The sequence below is a fragment of the Ursus americanus genome, chromosome 4 (assembly GCF_024610735.1).
Source record: "Ursus americanus isolate L20-20 chromosome 4, mUrsAme1.1.p, whole genome shotgun sequence".
In the NCBI taxonomy this organism is placed as follows: Eukaryota; Metazoa; Chordata; class Mammalia; order Carnivora; family Ursidae; genus Ursus; species Ursus americanus.
This window is the reverse complement of record NC_142130.1, coordinates 81001082-81021450: the sequence shown is the minus strand read 5'-3', so window position 1 is coordinate 81021450 and position 20369 is coordinate 81001082. Positions and strand designations below refer to the sequence as shown.

The following is a 20369-nucleotide window of genomic DNA, read 5'->3' as shown; positions in this document are numbered from 1 at the left end:
AACTTATTTTTAAAAGCTTAAACCTAACCTAAAAGATTTTAAAGGAAAATAAACTAGAATAAACAAACATGAGAAATGTTCCTCTTTGAATTAGAGATCTAACACTTTGAGCTTTCCAAAAAAGCATTCCTCCCCAAGGTGTTCAGTGATGTGGTATAAAAGATCCATTTAATGTATGTAAAACTACTTTAACTCAGATAACATCACTCTGAAGTACACTACCAAAATGCTAATTGAGAAAAGCTGAAAGGAGGTTTAGTTTACTCATTATCACATGCTAGAAGAAAGTTTGCATGAGAAAACACTGAAGAGGTGGTTTTTTAATCCAGATTTCACAACTCCTGGTGCAAAATGGGTCCCACAGCTTCCTCTAGAGTCCTAATTGCTTTTCACTGCTTGTTGGGTGCCTGTGAAAAGTTGATTGCAGTAACTCAAATGCTCATATCCACCCATGCTGTTCTGGCCTCCATAGCCAGCCCTGAAACAGCAGCTTGCAGACTGGCTCTGGAGGCCACTGCGGGTGGACTGGGCTGACACCCCCATGCCTTGTATCATCTGGCTGTTATATGCCCCACTGCTGGCCCCAGTTGTGGAGTTCAGGAAAAGTTCTATACAGCTGTGTTGCATGTTGTTCCGGTCTTTGGTCATGGCTGCCATAGCTTGTTCGTGAGTGGCAAACTCAGCATCGGCTTCGCGAGTCACTCTTCCCTCAGAGCCAATCTCAAAATGGGTCTTCCCAGGGTTGACGGGAAAGAAGTCGTAAATGTTCTCGGGGGTTTTGTATGGCAGCCCTCTCACGTGGATGCAGCGTTCAGTGGTACACTGGACAGGGAAGCTGCCGTCTCCATACCTGTGGTCGTACACGCCCAGGAGACTACAGTAACTGAGGTCTCTCCCAGAGAGATGCGTGGGGAAGCCATAGCCCCCATAGCCTGCACTATCAGCACCGGACCTCATCCTTTCCAGGCCCGCTTGCTGGAAAATGCCAATATACCTCCTGGCTGTGCGGGGGAGGTCATAAGACCCCGGCCGCTGTACAGGCAAGAACTTCAGAGGAGGATCTGAGTATGACCTAGCTTCTTCCTGACTGCTCTTGACCATGTCAATATATCTGTGCCCGATTCTCTCCCTGTGCTTCTCTAGGGCCTTCTCGCTAACTCGGGAGGCAAACTGCACAAAGATTTCCTCTGTAATCTTGCCCTTAGGGTCACGGGCAATGTGACCCCATTTGGCACAATTTCCAGCCATGAGAACTGAGCAGTTTCTTTCTTGGTGCATCCAAACGGGAGTCCTCAAAGCCACACAAAGCCGGCGTTGGTGGTGTCAGCACTGATTGGACGGCTGCGTTTCAACACCCAATCCCTCTTGGTTCTGTGGGACTTGGACACCTCAATATACCAGTGTCCCATGCTTTCCCTGTCTTTTTTAAGGGCCATTTTCTATCATTTTCTGATTCAAGTTCAACGAAAGCCTCCTTGCTCTGCCTGCCTTCTCTAGTGTGGGTAAAATGAACGCCTGCAGCCCCATCATGGATTGTGCACCGAGAAAGGACATTCCTCACGTCCTCAACAACAGAGCAGGACCTGGCCAGGCCGCAGAGCTTGACCACAAAGCCTTCACCTCCCTTGGGTCCCAGCGTCATGGACACTTGAGAGAACAGACATCAAACAAGCTTGGGTGCAGTTTTCTGTGGCTTAAACAACAACCCCTGGGGAAGGAATGACCACAGTTGGACACACCCCTGGTAGGTAATGAATTGTCCCAAACAAGAGCCATATGGCCATCTTGCCTCAGTACCCCGGCACTCACAAGAGCAACCAGGGGTGGTGGTGCTGGGACTGGGATGGGCTCCAGCTCCCTTCCTCCTGGGACAGGCCTTTAGTTTAGTCTTTGTTCTCAGGGCACAGGAATGTCAGCAGAGGGTTTTAAGTAGAAGGGAGACTAGTATGAACTTAGGGAGATTTGTTAGCGAGCAGAAGGAGAGAAGACAAGGGCAAGGCTGTCTATGGAAAGCAGCAGAAATGAAAAAAGAATGGATAGATGTGAGGGCTATCTAGGAAATAAAATGAACTGGTCTGTGGGTGGATTGAAGGGAAAGTTTGAGGAAGAAATTCACAAAGGGACACGGCTCTCCTGCCCTTAGATCGCCCCGCAGTTCTGGTGTCTTGGCTAGAGTGTCTGAAACTTGCCACGAAGTGTAGTCATTGTCAGTACAGGTACAGTGATCTCTCTCTCTTCAAATTGACAAAATAAAAAGAAACTTCTCAGGGGCAGAAGGATTGGCAAAAGCCCTGGTGGTGAAGAAGAGGCAAGGGAGAATGGTTAGAGCTAAAACAAAACCCACATCAAACACCTGTCTGTCTCCTCCTCTTAGGATTTTATGGAAATCAAAACATAAAATGAATCTATTCTTAGGCAAAGCAACTCTGTTTTTTCTTGCAATCACTTCTTGAGATCTCAAATGAGATTTGGTTTATCTAACAATTCAAAATATTTTCACTAAGACTAAGACTAAGATTTTCACCCTTCTTTTATGTACCTCCTCCAGTGAATTTAATAGCCTATCCCCAACTAATGGACTTGTTTTAAAGGCTTTTTCAGTGATTTTCTCCATTAATAGCAAGTTGGGAATTATAGCAATATAAGGAATCACAAATTTCCAAATTAATTGCTTGACACAAGGATAAAAATAGTATCCTGTACTGATAGAGGACCGTAGACACCAAATAGTAATAAATGTTATTTAAATATCAGAGTGCTACCAGGATATATTAATCATATAAAATGTTTGTCATATTAATAATAACATAGCATTACTTCACAAATTTAAAAAAGTACATAAATATTTGACCCAGAAATTCCGCATCTAGGATTATATTGTAAAGATAAACTTTCACACCCCTCCCCCCACCTTTTTAGAATAATGTGATTTCAGCATGGTATGACATAGCAGTGAGTTAGAAATTTCCTAAAAGAATTTCAATAGTTAAAAAACTATGGTAACAGGGGCACCTGGGTGGCGCAGTCATTAAGCGTCTGCCTTCAGCTCAGGGCGTGATCCCAGCGTTCTGGGATCAAGCCCCACATCGGGCGCCTCTACTAGGAGCCTGCTTCTTCCTCTCCCACTCCCCCTGCTTGTGTTCCCTCTCTCGCTGGCTGTCTCTGTCAAATAAATAAATAAAATCTTAAAAAAAAAATTACGGTAACGAATTGTGAAAAAAAAAGATCATTCTATATGTATTTATATGGAAACATCTTCATGAAATATTAACAATAAAAAGAAAGGTGCAAAACACTTTGCATAATATATTACTATGTGGAAATAAAAACATATACATGATTGTATGTACAAAGGCTATCTTTGAAAAGATCCATAGGCCACTGGTCACAATAGCTAACCTAAGAAGAGGAACCAAAAGACTGAGAAACTTGGAAAGGGGTGCGATTGTGTGATTTTTTGGTATATGATTTCTTGTATTATTTAATGCTGAACTATGCATGTATACTAATTAGCTTAACTAACTTAAAGATGTATGTTTAAACCTGTATTGCTTACCTGTATAGCAGGCTCTATCTATCTATCTATCTATCTATCTATCTATCTATCTATCTATCATCTATCTATCATCTATCCATCCATCTATCCATCTATGTATCTGCATATACACATACATCAAAATATATACACACTGTGTTTGTCAGGGTTCTCTCCATATATATAGCTCTTTCTTTTTCTCTCTTTCTATATAGAGAGAAACGAAATATATATATGTCTCCTGCCTCACTAGAAACTCAGGCAGAGTTTCTATGTTGCAGTTTTGAGGACAATTCTTTCTTCTCCTGAAAACCTCAGTCTTTGCTCTTAAGGCCATCAACTGATTAGATAAGGCCCACCACACCATGGAGGGTAATATGCTTTACCCAAAGTTCACTGATTTAAATATTAATCACATCTAAAAATTCCCTTCACAACAATATGTAGACTGGTCTTTAACCAACAACTAGGTTCCAGAGCCTAACTAAGTTGACACATAAAATTAACTATCACATAGACACTGAGAGTCTTGTATTTAAAAATGAAGAGCATTTCTACAAATGGGGCAAAAGAGAAACAAGTCAGTGAAAATGTGTCCATGATCTATAGTTTTCCCCTAATGATGCCACCTATTTAAGTGGGGGATAAAAAAATGAAGATAAGGTCAGCAAATAAGGAGGCCTTCTATTAAAGACATGTCTTTAGATAGACGGAGAGCATAACTTTCCCCTTCCGGGTATCATCATTTCCCGATATGAGTGATATCCCAGTAGAGATAGTAAAGGAAAAATGGAGATCAATAACAGAAGGAAAAAAAAATAAAAGAAAGCAAAAACTAAAGGGTTTATATAACTGTATCAAACCAACACGTACACTTTAAACGTATGCAACGTCAATTATAGCTCACTAAAGCTGGTAAGACAGTAACATAGACAGAAACAAGGCAAAACAAAAAAGCTAAAGGGTTTGAAGTCTCCTGCAAGTGAAAGTCCCCTACCTTTTGGCAGTTAGCACAAGATTTATACGTTACAGGCAGGTGCGTGGGTCATGAGTTAAAAGGCACCAACAAACAAGAATGTGATATATGAAGCAAGGCAGATGATCCAGTCTCACTTTGCAGAAATATATGGCCTAAGAATAAGCAAGTCTGTGGTCTGGAATTTTGCAAGGAAAAGAGACAGTTTAAAACACTCCGAGAGAGTGAAAAACATTCCACAGCTTGGGGTTCAGAAAAGAAACCAACTTTAGGGTGCGGCTTGCAATTCCTGGTGGCAGATTTTCTAATAGACTTGATCCTTTATGAGCGAACTGATAGTATCCCAGAAATTTAAAATACTATTATATTTGTGGAAAAGAACTATGAGGTCTGTGTTGCATTAAAGGCAAACTGCAGATGAAGTTGTTGCTCATAGATGAGGACTCAGTTTCCATTTAAGGCAGAGTTTCAGAAGCCTGGGTGCTCACCATAGCAGTAACGGGAAGCCATGCGAGGTGGTGGGTATTTCAGTATTATGCGTGCAGAAATAAGATGGCCAGAGAAGTAAATACGGGCATTGCGGCCACACTTAACATGGTTAGGCTAGATGACTTGAAGCTTTTATGAGTCCCTGATAATCTATTTCCTGATAATAAAATATATTTTGTCTTAATTATACCAGCACAGATATCCGATGGCAGAAATTAGCATATGTGTCAACATAATCTCAGTACCTGGAATTTTTGATAACACATTTAAAATAGTGTGCATAGAAGGTGCATAAGGTGTAAAGCTATAGATGGAGTTTTATTTTTAGTAGCTGTGCTTATTTTCATTGTGTTCTATGGCATGACTCCTATGTCAAATTCTAGACATCTAGGATTTTGCAAGGAAATTGAGTTTGAAACCTTTTGTTTCCATTCAGTTTCTAGGACACTCTATGCAGGCATGAAAACTGAACAATGTGATAAAATTTTGGAAGCTAGGCAATAAACACATTACTTTTGTAAAGAAGGAGTTGTAGAGAGGTGAAACAAGGAGTTTCGTGTGGCTCCCAGGCTTTTAGACTTTGTGGGTTGATAAAATTATTTTTGTACTACAGAGAGAGAGGACTAAGAAAAAGTTGTCAATGTTGTTTTAAAGAAAAAATAATAGAAAATAACTAAACTCTAATATTGCCACTGCTTCATAGAAGAAAGAACTTTTAATAGATGAAAACATAATTTATTCCCTCGGTTATATTCAAAATATTAAGTGACTGGTATGGTGCTCATACTAATTGACCAGTCAGAACAGACCTGAGCTGCTCAACTCTACTGGAGAGTAACGCCTAAGAACAGCACTTAATGAACATAATCTGAGAATAAAGCAGAACCCTTTATATTTCAGACCTTAGAGTCATGAAAACCTACTACTCTTTCCTTATTTTTATTTGCCAGTCTCCATAACATTTTGACTGACACCTATGTGTTCACAGACCAGAATTTGCAGTGTTGATTTTTGATAATTTTTCTGTGGCAGGAACCCTTAGAGTCGCTCTATAACAAGGCTGTGAGGTGTTTAGAATGTTCTTGAAAAGAGTAAAATGCCTATCTGTGAACTCACTCTCTCAGGATTTTTAAGGGAAAAGTTGGTCCTTTAGGAGTGACTCATAAAGTGGGGATATAATACTCGCTGTAGAGGAAAAATGGGCCACAGAAGACATTCTTCCAGTTCTGGGGTGAGAGGCGGGGCGGGGGGGGGGTCAACCTAACCAGCGAAAGACAACGTATGTGTGAGGAATGATGGAAAAATAACCTTAAGACAATTCATCAGCAAGTGTATTATAGAGGCTTTGGCCCAAATATGTAAATGCTAAAATAATCTAAAGTAAAGGGCTTATTACATGGAAATAAATGTAATCTGAAAAGACTTCACAAAGCTTTCCTGTGTGAAGTATCTTTTTTTTTAACCTATAAGAATATTAATTTGCCTGTATGTTACAAACAAGTCTTAGAAATCTATAATTAAACACTAGATGCTTCCAGTGTCAAAAAGCATTATTCAGGGTGAGGAATGTCCATGGGAAATCTCTGCTTCCTGCTCATCATGGCATCTGGGGCTCCTCGACATATCCTTCCTTGAGGCTTTGTATCTTTAGATGCTGTAGCTGCTTTCAAAATATTCTATGGTAAATGGTGAGATTGATGCATTAAATATTCAATAAAGTCACAATCATGAACTTGCTGGGCAAATAAAGAAATGAAAATGATCTTTTCTTGGCTCTTACTCTGATTTTACATGTTAAAATTAGATTTCACTCAATGCCTTCCAAATTGGTAGCTTGTATCATATTCTGCCTTCATCAAGTACGTTCTGTTTTTACTCACCTTTTTTTTTCTTTTAATGGCATGCATCCAAAAGGAAAATTACTTGAATTGAAAGGAAAGGAAGGGAAAGATATATTTAGCTTTTTTTTTTTTCCTGAAGCAGCACATCAGAAGCCAGATAAGTGTGTATGATTTATCTCACCCTTGTTGGAATCTAGACAGCACACGGACTTTCTCGTGAGATAGCCAAAAGCAACTTTTTTTTTTTTGACACAAATTATTCCAAACAAATCAAATAGTCAATTATAAAATTTCATATTATGGGGTTATATATAGTTTCTCCAGTGAGTGAGATTGAAAATGCAACCTTTCCAATATAAACTAGAAATACATGCACACAGACACACATACACACACGTGTGTGTATGTATATACATGTACTAGAAGTCTTTCTCTCTGTGAATTATAGTTCATTGTAGACTTTTAGTAATGGCAAAATTATCAAGAAACAAATTGTGAACCATTTAAAAAATCCCAAACCATTGTTTATAAGAAATGTATGGGCCACTGTTCTAGAGAACCACGTTTGTTTTTTCCGAGGTGTTTATCAAAAGGAGACATCAAATACACCATGGAAAAGTTGACTCAGGAAATTGGAAATCTCTGAGAATTGGACAACTTGTCATGGTTGAAAAGACAGCGGAGGCTTGAGAGAAGAGGCTTGGACTAAGGCTACTCAGACGTCTAACTTGGATGAAGACGGAGAACTAAGACCACCTGTCAAGCTAGCAATGGTTTGCCACAGGAAATTCTTATGTTGGCATACCAGAATGAAAGCCAGTAAATAATATCACTACTTTAGAAAATTTTTGTTAACCAAATGATTCAAGCAAACAGTTTGTTCATGTGGGAAAAGAGCTGTCTTTTTTAAGGTAACAGTTTGCTCATCAAAACTCACCCAGGGGACTATGTTCTCCAAGTCTTAAAACTACTATCCTGTGAACTTTCCCAAATCCAAATCCTGGTTCTCTACCTTGAAAAACTTGTCTTAACTGATTCAAAACCATGTCCCCAAACATCATAAATGTTCTATCTTAACCCCCCTCCTTTTTATAAAGAAAATATTTTTTATTTATTCAAGAGAGAGAGAGAGCAGGTGCACAGGAATGGGTGGGAGAGGAGGGTCCGAGGGAGAGGGAGAAGAAGATACCCCGCTGAGCAGGGAGCCTGATGTGTGGCTTAATCCCAGGACCCCAAGATCATGACCTGAAGGCAGATGTTTAAACAACCAAGCAACCCAGGCATCCCTTAAATTTCCCCTTTTGAGACACTATTGGCACATCTGAAAGTGGAAATCTCTCTCACAAGTAATGGATTTAGCTTTGCTCAATCATCATGGTTTTTTTCATGGTCTTTTAAAGGAAATTTATAGTTGACTGGGTTAAATAGTAACTGAATATTAGAGTAGGTAAATCAAAGGGTAGTTTTTGGATATTGGTGTGATCAAACATGAAAGCCACAAAGTCAAACAGTAATAAAAATTACTGCTTTATTAAAAACAAGGATTTGAAGAATTTAGGTTACATTTTTCTTACTTCAGAAGTCTTACATCTAATAATGTTTATATTGCCACACTAGTCATGTTATTCTTTGTCAAGTATGCTAGGGACTCTGTAAATCAAAATTAACCCTCTCTCCCTCCTACTTTCCTTCTGCCACTTTCCCTTCTCTCTTCCCCTCCCCTCCCTTTTTCTCCCCTTCTCTTTCCTTCCTTTCCCCCTCCCTTATTTCCCATATTTTCTGATATTGTTTTACTCCTTTTGAGTCCTTGTTTGTTTGTTTGTTTCTAAGATCATTTATGGCTTTCCCAGGGTAAGTCTTTACTCCAGTGAAAGACTATTTATTGAAGATCTCTTTGACCTTTATATGTTTATATCTATTGGCAAATACTCTGGGCATTTTCAAATTAAATTGTCTTATTTCTCTTATTGGTGATGGAAAGTCAACACTTATGAATGGCAAATGTAGAAGACCTATTGTTTCCTAACCCTATTGGTGACTAAAAAAATTGGAAGGATTGACAAACATTAATGATATTGTACCTATAAAATGTGTAGTAAGAGAATTTTTGCATTGTTACTGAATGAGCACCATAATGACTGTTTGTCATTATCTCTGAAATGTCATGGTCACTGTAAAAAATTTCATGTGCCATTGATTACTTTCATTGACGGTGAAAACAAAATAATATGCTAAGGCTTTGTTAAAACCTCATTAAAACAAAGGGGTATTTGTTGTTTTTGTTTGCCTGGAAATTTACAATATAGTGCTTCCAGAGTTAATATTAGGTATCCAAGAGCAGAAGCAACTGCTTCTCAGATTTGGAGACATAAATCTAGAATCAAGAAAATAGGAATATTGAAAGCATACCATTATTTTAGGAATATATTATAAAGAATAAAAAATGCAATTAAGGGTGGAGGTATACTTTTTTTTAAAGATTTGTTTATTTGAGAGAGAGAGTAAGCAGGGGGAGGGGCAGAGAGAGAGGGAGAATCTCAAACAGACTCCCTGCTGAGCACAAAGCCCATCCTGGGGCCCAATTCCAGGACCCTGAGACCATGACCTGAGCCAAAATCAAGAGTCGGATGCCTAATGGACTGAGCCACCCAGGCACCTCTGGAGGAGCACTTCTGAAGATGAATTGGTGGATTGGAGACTCCCCAGGACAACCTTGGGAGGCATGTGCTAAAAATGGCAGGGCCACATGAGGGAAAGAGCCTGGGTCACTGTGTTCCCCCATGAGAGGGTCACCCCCTTCCAGGAACACTTGGATCAACCAGACACATACTGGCTCCACAGAAATAAGACCCTGCCATTTCTAATTGACTTCTTCTGAGTTCTTATGATCAAAATCCAGGTTTCTTAGTTAATAGCTATGGGGACACCCTTCATCCTCTGCCCCTGCCTGACTGCCTTGACCAAACACGAAGGAGAGAAGGAGACTTCAGAGGGGGGAGATACTTGGGAACTTTGTAGGTAAAATCAGAGGAAACTTGAAAGCAGGAGAATGGGCCTCACTCATGAAAGTGGCCCCACCACTAAGACAGATTTGTGTGCACAAAAGAGGGTATGGCATGAGATTGCTTTGACCTTCTAGGTTTGCTGTAGGGCAAGGTGGGGCCTAGAATGGCAGAGCTCCAGGTGTAATCAGCCCTTTCCACTTCCTCTGGTGTATAGGTAATAGGTAATAAAAAAAAATATATAAAAATTTTTATTCATGCAGTGAACCAAAGTCAGGAAGCACTTCTCTAGAACCTGGTTGTCCTCCTCCTCCCCCAGCCCCAACTTCTGGATTGCTCTGGTTGCTGGGCACCCATACACATTAGAGACTGAAAGCTCCACAAGGTTTCATGTGGTCACTTGGGGCTGTGGACACTGGTAATTGGAGGCAGAACTGCAGAACCCTTCGGAGCCATGAAGGATGTGTTGCCTGCCACTGAGATGTCTTTTCAGCCAGTCCTGGAGCACCTTTCAAGTGTTCTACTGATAATGCATGAATGCTTGAGACAAGTCCCTGGTCTCCTTAAGGAGAAGTCACTGAAGTCCTCAAGTCACCTGTAGTGAAGGCGAGTCCTTCAATATTACAAGTTCCGTGTTTGGTGGCACTAAAAATTCTGAACAAAGCTTCATCTGATGACGGGATAGTCTTTCTTGACAAAGGACAGAAAAGCAAGTCCCATAAACTTTCCTAAGTGACTGATGTTAATGATGTCATCAAAGCATTACAGAACAATGGAGAACAATTTTAGAAGAAAATAAAAAAAAGATTTGAATGAAAATGCTCATCTTTAGCAAAGTCCAGAACTGCTCAGCTAAGAAATGGCAGGAGGGAAGAAAAAGTGTGTGAAAAGAAAGAACATGGAGGAAAAGAAGGAATATTCAAATGCACAAGTGAACAGGTCATGAATGATAAAGTGAGACAATTAAAATCTCTGGCTGAAACCATGCAGAAGACCAGATGTTTCCTGATACTGTGAGAAATCACATGGATGACAGGAGCTTGGAAGCAGAGAAATGGAGGGAAGTAGAACGTGGCTATCATCCAGTCTGCTGGCCAGAAGTGGATCTAAAGAGTCTCATTCATGACGTTAACTTCAATATGTCCTTTAAAAGGCCTAAAGAGAAAAAAACAAGAAATATCCAGAAAATTATGTGAAGAACATCAAAGGAATGAAGAGCTTACAGGAAAAATAAAAAGTACAAACCAAGCAAGTATCTGCAGTCTGAAAATGTCCCAGTTTGAAAGTAAGATCCAGAAGCTTCTGCTGAAGCTTCAAATACTGCCTGCATCAAAAACATGTAACATAACTTCAGCGAAAATTGGCTGAGGAGGAAATACACTGCTTAGAAGTAGAGAAGAAATTTCCCAACATGTATAGAAACATGAAGTCTATGTAACAGAGATGCAACTTTTACAAGAAATTGGCAAAATAAATGAACAAAGAATTGGAGAGAACCAGTCTTTCCTATCAAAAGAGATTCTTTGTTATGAGAAAAGAGTTCAAGAAAGTGGGATGGCAGCTCTGTCAGCTGAGAGAAAGACCAAGATGATTTATAACAGGTAAATGTGGGCTAAGACTGAGTCCAAATTCTGGCCTTTCTCAAGTGGCCCTTTTGCTTCTGCTGCTCCACCAGCAGCCCACAGAAGTCCAGAAGCGTCCGGAGATCACCTGGGTCATCAGGTCTCCTAGAAAGGAGGCAGGTCATGCTGCAAAAGCTCAGGGATCCTGGCTCACCTGTCCCTTTGACAGAGCAGACCAGAAAGGAGTGGGTGTAGAATGGATTTGGAGAATGACCAGCACACTTGCCTAGATTTGCTTGAAACTCTGCCCGTGCATGTGTGTGTGTATATGTGTGTGTGTGTGTGTGTGTGTGTGTGTGTGTGTGTGTGTGTGTGTGTGTGTTGAAAATCTGCAAGGTAGACTGGTAGATTAGAGACCCAGGGAAGATGTGATATAGTTCAAATACAAAGGTTGCCTGCTGGCAGAATCCTTTCTTGTCCAGGGGAGAGCAGTCTTTGTTCTATTGATGCTTTCAACTGATTGGATGATGTCCACATACATTATGGAAGGCAATCTGTTTCACTCAAAATCCAGATTTAAATGTTAATCTCATCCAAAAGACAGCCTCAGAAACATCCAGAATATATATACTTGACTAAATATCCGGGTGTTGTGGCCCATATTGACATAAAAATTGGACCATCACAAATTCATCCCTTGCCAACTTGGCATCCATACGCATCTCTTTAAGCCATACTTCTCTACAAATAAAGACAATAAAAAGGTCATACTTCAACCTAACATGATACAACTATCCAGTGTACAACTGAAAATGAACTAACTCTTTCTCCAGAGAAGACAAAAAGTCTTTGGGTGATGTTTACTCTTCTCTTTGATATCTTGTAACTTAAGCACGATGATATAAAGTTATAAATACTATGATATACTCAATACACTTCATGTTACATGATAAGGGAATAAGAGAATAAAAGAAAAAACAAAGATAGAGATAGATATACATATAGATAGATATAGATACACATGCACAAACCTATTCATTATCAAATACATATTCAAACACACACATAACAAAATGTGGAAGAAATACCATGATAATTATAGTTTTCATTTCTGTCATTGGCTATGTGGTCATATCTGGTATTTGAAACTACCTTCTCCCAATATTCATTCTGTATTCCTTTTGTCCTCAGCAAGCTTCTCAGCTGGTCATGGTTCTTTACCTGGTGAGGTGACCCAAACTTTTATTTCTGAGGGCTCTAGTTCATTATTAGTCCTGCGTGGATTAGGCTTTTGTGGTTTTTCACTGACTTTAATCACAGAGAATGGTAATATCCTTTAATATCCTGTATTCCAGACATACTTTTATGAAAAGTGTTGGAGGAAAAACATTTGCTAGATTAACAGCTACATTGTAGGTACCAGGAGATGTGTTAATTTTTTAAAGCAATGAAACCACATCTGTTAAAATAATTGCAATTTGAGGTACCACTTGGTTCGATTAATGATAATCCACTGTCATTCTTCTAGGTCCATCTGTCCTCTTCCCAGACCAAATAGACTGGTTGAATGGAGAAGTGATAGAAATCACCAGCCCTTCATCTTGCAAGTTCTTGATGGTGGCAATAGTGTCTGCAATCCCTCCAGGAATACAGTATTGTTTTGGTTTACTGTTTTTCTGGGTAGAAGCAATTCTAGTGGTTTCCTCTTGGCCTTTTCCACCATAATATCCCTAAATCCACAGTTCAGGGAACCAATTCAGAAATTTACCAGGGGACACCCTTTAGACTTGAACTGCAACATTGGCTCTTCCTTAGATCGAGTTTCTGGTCCATTCTGCAGATTTGGACTTATCAGCATCCATAATTGTGTAAACCAATTCCTTAAAATCTCTCTCTCTCTACCCACCCCCCACTTTTGCTTTTGTGTCTCTGGAGAACACTGACTAATACAGATTTTGTATTAGAGTTCTCTAGTATCTAAATGCATGATGTTTAGGCTGAATAGTGCCCCTCAAAATTTGTATGTTGAAGTTCCAATCCATGATACTTGGGAGTGTAACCATATTTATAGATAGGGTCTTAAAAAAAGTGATTAAAATGAGGCTATAATATGGGCCCTAATCCAATATGATTGGTGTTCTTATAAGAAGGGGAAATTTGAACATACAAAGAGACACTAGGAACGCGCATGTACTGAGGGAAGGCCATGTAAGGACACCAGGAGAAAGCAGACATCTTCAACCCAAGGAGATAGGAGACCTCAAGAGAAACCAAACCTGATGACACCTTGATCTTAGGCTTCGAGCCTCCAGAACTATGAGAAAAGAAATTTCTGTTAAATCAGTCTGCAGTGTTCTGTTATGGCAGCCCTAGCAAACTAATACACAAGGCTTTGTTGGATTTTTTCCCCCAACATCACCAATGCTATTCTTATATTTCACTTCCAGCAATTGTAGAAAATATTTCTCAACTTAATTAGCAACTCCATTATTAGTTTCTCCCCAGGGTTTGGAAGTTCCAAAGTTAACAATTCAGAAACGTTTTGTATTTCTGCCCCATTTAAATAGGATATGGTTTTCTCTAACTTTTCACAAGAACAATAAGGTGGAAACTGTAGTCTGATTTCCTAAACAGTTGTCCCACCAACCAGGAAAATCTGCAGCCCTTATCCTATGTCAGTGCACAGAATATCCCTCCCCTCCCCACTTCATGAAACAGTGAGTTACATTCATTTCGACAAGTTCATTTTTTAGGTGCTCTTATTTTTTATTTTGAAACAGCATCATGCAAAGATGGAGTGCCATATAAACTATGAATGCTATTGGAATATTCTGAATTGACAAAACAGTTCCTTTATTTTTTTTTTAATTTAAAGCTTTCAACCTTTTGAAGGAAAGGGTGAAGCTAAAATGTTTCTATGTGATCGTTGTGTGTGTATATGTGAGCGGTGGATGAAATGAAAAAAAAGGTAAAGTAGAACATAAATTCTACATGAATCCACATTTTACACGATTGTGAAAGTTTTAATACTCAATTGTATTACGTTCTCATACATCAAATGCTGCTAAAGATAATGATAATAATAGTAGCAGCTTGGTATATTTAGTATTTGATAGACAGTGTTCTGTGTACTCTACATTTGGGAGCTTATACCATTTTCATAACTTATGCAATAGGAATTATCGTTTTATCTACTTGACAGGTGAGGAAATGGAAACACAGTAATCATACATCATAGGACTAAAGTCAAAGTCAAGAAAGGAGGATATGTGAAAGCTTGGGTTGAACCAGGGCAGTCTGTTACTAGATTCAATGCATTTGATAATGTAACACGCTGCCTTACCATGGAAACGTGAAGGATTTCCAAAAATAATGAAACATCTCTATATTTCATCACCAGTCTTCTAAGTAGATTTATCTCTTTCTATATATATTATGTAGAAATCTACACATGTATACTCATATCACTTGCATTTTGATCAAAAAAGAAAACTCAGTCCTTGTAGGTTTTTATATTTTTTTATGTGGTGATCTCTAACTTGAATTTATTTATTTTATTTTATTTTTTTTAAAGATTTTATTTATTTATTCGACAGAGATAGAGACAGCCAGCGAGAGAGGGAACACAAGCAGGGGGAGTGGGAGAGGAAGAAGCAGCCTCATAGCGGAGGAGCCTGATGTGGGGCTCGATCCCAGAATGCTGGGATCACGCCCTGAGCCGAAGGCAGATGCTTAACCGCTGTGCCACCCAGGCACCCCTCTAACTTGAATTTAAAAATTTTTTTTGTCATATTGTTTTTACTTTGCATTTCACTACTTAAACATGCCATAATATTATTTATCTAAAATTCAAGAAATGTTTATAGAAAGAAGTATTAATAATGATAACAAATGTTTAAATATTGATTATAGTATGTTAGGCATTCTTATTAATGATGTACATATTACTTATTTACTTACATATATTTATATATAGTTTATCTAATCCTGATAATAAGTCTATGAGGTAGGTATTATTATTTGCATCATTTTTACAAGTAGGAAACCAAGGCATAGATATGCCATATAATTTGTTTAAGGTCAAATCTGGATTTAAATCTTGGGTGACTTGCCCAGAGTCCAGGCTCTTACCCTTTTCACCCTTCTGTCTCTCACTATAGCAAAAATCAGAGAGAAGTAACTAAAAACTGCATAGAAATGTAAAGGCAGTGTACATATGAATTTTTCTAGCAATTATTAAGTGAGAAATATTAATTACCACATATCTATAATAGATATGTTTAATCCTTACCTAGTAAATTGACTACATACTATGATTTGGAAACATACCTACACAATTGTTTACTGGTTGTCTCTAAATCCATTTGTGGTTAGAATCTATTTCTTCAACCTCTTGAATCTTAGCTCGACCTATGACCACTATAATCAATAGAATATAGTAGATTTGACTTGATGGCAGGCTTAAACTGTTCAGAAGACTGGCACTTCAGATTCTCCCTTTAGGGAACCCATCAGCCATGCTGTGGGGAAGCCCAAAAAGTGAGGGATTTGAGGTCTTGGCTAATACCACACTTTGGGCTGAGTTCCACCTGAGAGCCAATACTGTGTGTAAACCATCCTGGAAGTAGATCTGTGGCCCCAGTAGAGCTTCTCAGCATGATGTTCCCCACTTGGAACATTTCCACCAAGCCCTGACCAAATTGAAGAATCGTGAGCAAATACACTATTGCTGTTGTTTTAAGTCACTAAGTTTTGGGGTAGTTTGGTATGAAATAGCAGATAACACAGATAAACAGCTTAAAATATTTTACTAAATGTCTATTATAGCAATGTTAAACAGTGAAGATTATTATGTTAACTCTTCCTGAAAGTTTTCCTAAGTTTATAATTTTGTTTCATTTAGAATTATCAAGCTAATCTTGTGTGTGTGTGTGTGTGTGTGTGTGTGTGTGTGTGTGTGTGTCCCTTGAAATTTGCCTATAATAAAAGGGGATAGGCTATACGATTATACTTTCAACTTGATCTATGTTTCCCTGAATATCCATTTTGAAGTGGTTTTGGCAGAGTTGATCAAAAAAGATACTTGTGTGAGATTTGCAGAGCAGAAGTGAGGCATTTTTCCATTGATCTCTGAAGGTGTCACATGGTTGTGACAGACTCACACAGACCAGAAGATTCCAGCACACCCCCAGATCCCGGTGCTCTTTATCCAGCTCATCTTCCCTGTTGCTGACCAACCAGACCTATCCCAAGTTCCTTGCTGCAGACCCAAAAAATTCTCTGTAGAATTTTGCATTACCTTTCATGGCTCCTTATCAGTGGCTGACTGTGTATGGTTTCTCAGGTTGATTGGTTGGTGACTTCTCTCATTCCCCATTTCCCAATTTTCAGAACTTCTCTGCCCGAACTTTTGCTTCCCCGTTTGAATCCCAATTGTGGGAATTATGGAGTTTCTGGCTCCCCGACATCTACGCTTCATATATTAAAAGATTTGTAATTTTTATAGTATTCTTCTGGTAACGGAGAGGTATGTGATGGTAAGCTCATCAAACAATATGTCACCTTGTGTGAAGAACATTCTTGTGTGAAGAGCAACCATAGAATATAAAGAGGGCTATGATAATACCACAGGAATGAAGGTACGTATTAGATATTTTTGTTTGCATCCTAGCTGAATTCCTGAGTATGATACACAAGTAAAATCCTCACCACTTTCAGTTCATTCAGCAAGTATACATTGAAGGGCATACTATATAACTGGACTAAATTAAGTATCAAAGGATAGTAAAGAAAAATAAATGTGGTCCTATCTCTTACGGGGTTTATAGTACAACAAAAAATAGGGAATTAATTTAATTAAATGAGTATTATAGTGGAAATGTAAGGTTTTTTTTTGAATTTTATGGCATGGGAGCCCATGCAAGTCTCAGGGCTCTTGACAGATATTCCAAGACAAGTGAAGATTCAAGTAATGCCTACAGAGGAAAGAGATGGAGCTACCCTAGCTGGGCAGGGACAGCATCCTTCACAGAGGATCAGAAAGCAAAAAAAGCTGGCAGATAGGAGGATCTAGGAGGGACCACAGGAGAGCAGGAGAGCCCAGAATGATGTGGTAGGTAGTGAGAAATGAGGCTTGGGAATTAGGTAGAGTCGAGATTTAAGGGGCCTGAATCCCAAATGGGTATGGCATTTCAACAGTGCAGACAGGAGGAACCTGGAGAAGTTATATTTAGCCAAGAGGAGCTGAATAGACAAGAAGAAGCAACAGCAAGAGTTTTGATGGCACATGGACAGTGGGAACAGGACAGGAATCTTTCCTGCCCTGGAGTCTCGTCTCCTTCCGCAGTCTGGCCAGGCAACCAGCAACCCAGATGAGGACACAGTGTTTATGGTGTTAAGTGGCTTTGCATGTAAGAGGGGCTACAGTCCACCGAAGGATTATCTGACGTCAGTCTCCGGAGGGCTCTAGGAGCTGAATGCCAGGGGTGTCTGGATGGTTTCTGGAAGGACCAGGCTTCTGAGCTTATGGTTTAGGCAGCATGATTGTACAAACTCTCAGCCAACATGCAAACAGACCCCCAGCAGCCCGGTGGGGTGGGGGGGGGGTATGGAGGTGTCACACTGTTAGAGAGATGCCTCTCCAGGCTCTTGTGCCATCCAAGTGGGCGAAGAAGCCTGTGAGCTGGTAGCCAGAGAAGATGGGGCCTGGGAGCAGTCACCAAATTTCTCTCAGAAAACACACCATAACCAATAGGGCATATGGGAGAAAACTGTCGTTTTAATGAGGTGAGCAGGACATTGAGGAGGTCTTGGTTTAGGGGTAGGGAGGCTTTGACTCCGGATCACTGCAGATAAATTGGGGATGGGGGTTTCAAAAAACACACAAAGGTGAGTCCACAATACTTTAATAATTTAAGAATATTTTCTATTTAATAGTAAACTGAAATAAATCTTTGACAAGTTTATTTTAGAAATGTGGTCTCTCCTTAAGTGCTGCACAGATTAATTATATGAATAGTTTGTCAGTCCAGTTCTTTTTTTTTAACTGCTTTATTGAGGTATGACTGACATACAAAAAACTGCACATGTTTAATGTATACAACTTGATGAGACTGGAGAAAGTGCACATGAGAGAAATCATCACAATCTATGGCAACCCAATTTTTATTCCAAGAGTCCAGAAAGTGAATAGATTCCTTGTTTCTTAATTTCATATTGGAATGCAGTGGCCATCATCATTCTTTTCCCTTTCTATACAAAAATTGTTTATATGTAACTACAGTTCCAATTAAAACAAATCTTTAAAACCTTGTCTTGGGGGAACCTAGCATAATTCACAAATGTGTAAAAGAGAAATCTGGAAAAGAGAAATTCCCTCTTCACTGCCCAGAAAATTGCAAATCTGATTCCTCTCCTCAGATATAATGGAGGGGTGAGCACCAGGAGGAGAGAAGATGATAAGAAAACTGTCCACGCAGGAAAAAAGTCAGGAGGCAGTTCATGGGCTGGTCTTAATGAAATTCCTAAGGAATTACACTTTTCATAGGCTCTATAGCAGGAAAAATATCACAGTGGGGTTTAACAGAATCAGAGGTTAGTAATAGAAGGAGCATTCTGGGAAAATAAAAAAATACAATTTTCTACTTCATAAAGTATACCTTTTCCACTGAAATTTCCAGCATATTATAAATGAAATTGTACTGAAGTTGAGAAAAGCACATAAAGTTTATGATTGTTTTTTAGCCTTTAAAACAGATTGCTTTTTCTATTTACCTGCTAAAGGCTGAGTTCAGGGATTAGCTCTTTTCCAAGTGATTATGGAGTCTTGAAATGGTCAGAGGGTTGCATTCTCCATTGTGCCCTTGGTATTAGCCAAGAGCTGGAGTCAGGGGAGAAGCCAGTGGGGACTGAAAGGCTGATTTTTCAACTACAAATTACTGGAATATTATTGAGATGACATGGTCATGATTTTCTGCTTTGTGCTATTTTAGAATTCTGAAAAAGAACATCTTTTTAGATTGCTCCTTCTCTTATCAGCTTCTGAGTTCTTCAGAATGTTTTAATAATTTTCATAAAGTGCTCATTCACATCTCCACTGGAATCACATATGTCTGTAACTACCAGTGTAGAAGAGCATAATGTTCATACATACACATGTCCTGACTGTCATCTATCTATCTATCATCTATCTATCTATCTTCTATCTATCTATCTATCTATCTATCTATCTATCTATCTATCTATCTATCTCCTATCTATCTATCTATCTATCTATCTATCTATCTATCTATGCCGTTGCTTGTTGGGTGGGACAGATGAGAAGGACAAAACTATGGGAAACAGATCTCTTGAGGATGAACTTGCATGAAATAATTTTGCAGTGAAATATTTCTTAAGAGAAATCCATTCATTGAGAATAAGAGGAAATTTTGAGCCAAGACTATTACTGCATATATGATTAGAAAAACCCAAACAATCTGCTGCATGATATTTGTTTCTGCTGTAGACCACGACTTGGGATTAGCAAACAGCCAGAAAGACTATGACTGGAGTGCTCTCAACTATGAGTGCCCGTGTGAAGGGAGGGTAGATGTCTTCAGATCTCTAACCATCAGCTATATTTATATTGTGTGTCAGGTGGCGTGTCACATGGTGCTATGGATTGAATGTTTCTGTCTCTCTGAAATTTGTGTGTTGAAGCATGAACCCCTAATGTGATGGTGTTTGGAGATGGAACCTTTTGGAAGCAATTAGGTTTAGATAAAGTCATGAAGGTGGAGCCCCCATCATGGGATTAGTGTTCTTATCAGGAGAGGACGAGCTATGACGTGAAGATGTAGTAAGAAGGTGGTTGTCAATAAGTCAAGAAGAGGCCATCACCAGAAGCCTAATCTGTCAGCATCTGCATCTAGGACGTCCGAGCTCTAGGATTGTGATAGATAAATAAGCCCGTGTTATTTAAGT

The 20369-nt window shown here is 39.2% G+C and overlaps 1 pseudogene; it reads right to left on the bottom strand.

Annotated features, from left to right (window-relative positions):
- Positions 1-378: 378 nt before the first annotated feature.
- Positions 379-1642, bottom strand: LOC123784408 (heterogeneous nuclear ribonucleoprotein F-like; annotated as a pseudogene).
- Between the last annotated feature and the right edge of the window lie 18727 nt (positions 1643-20369).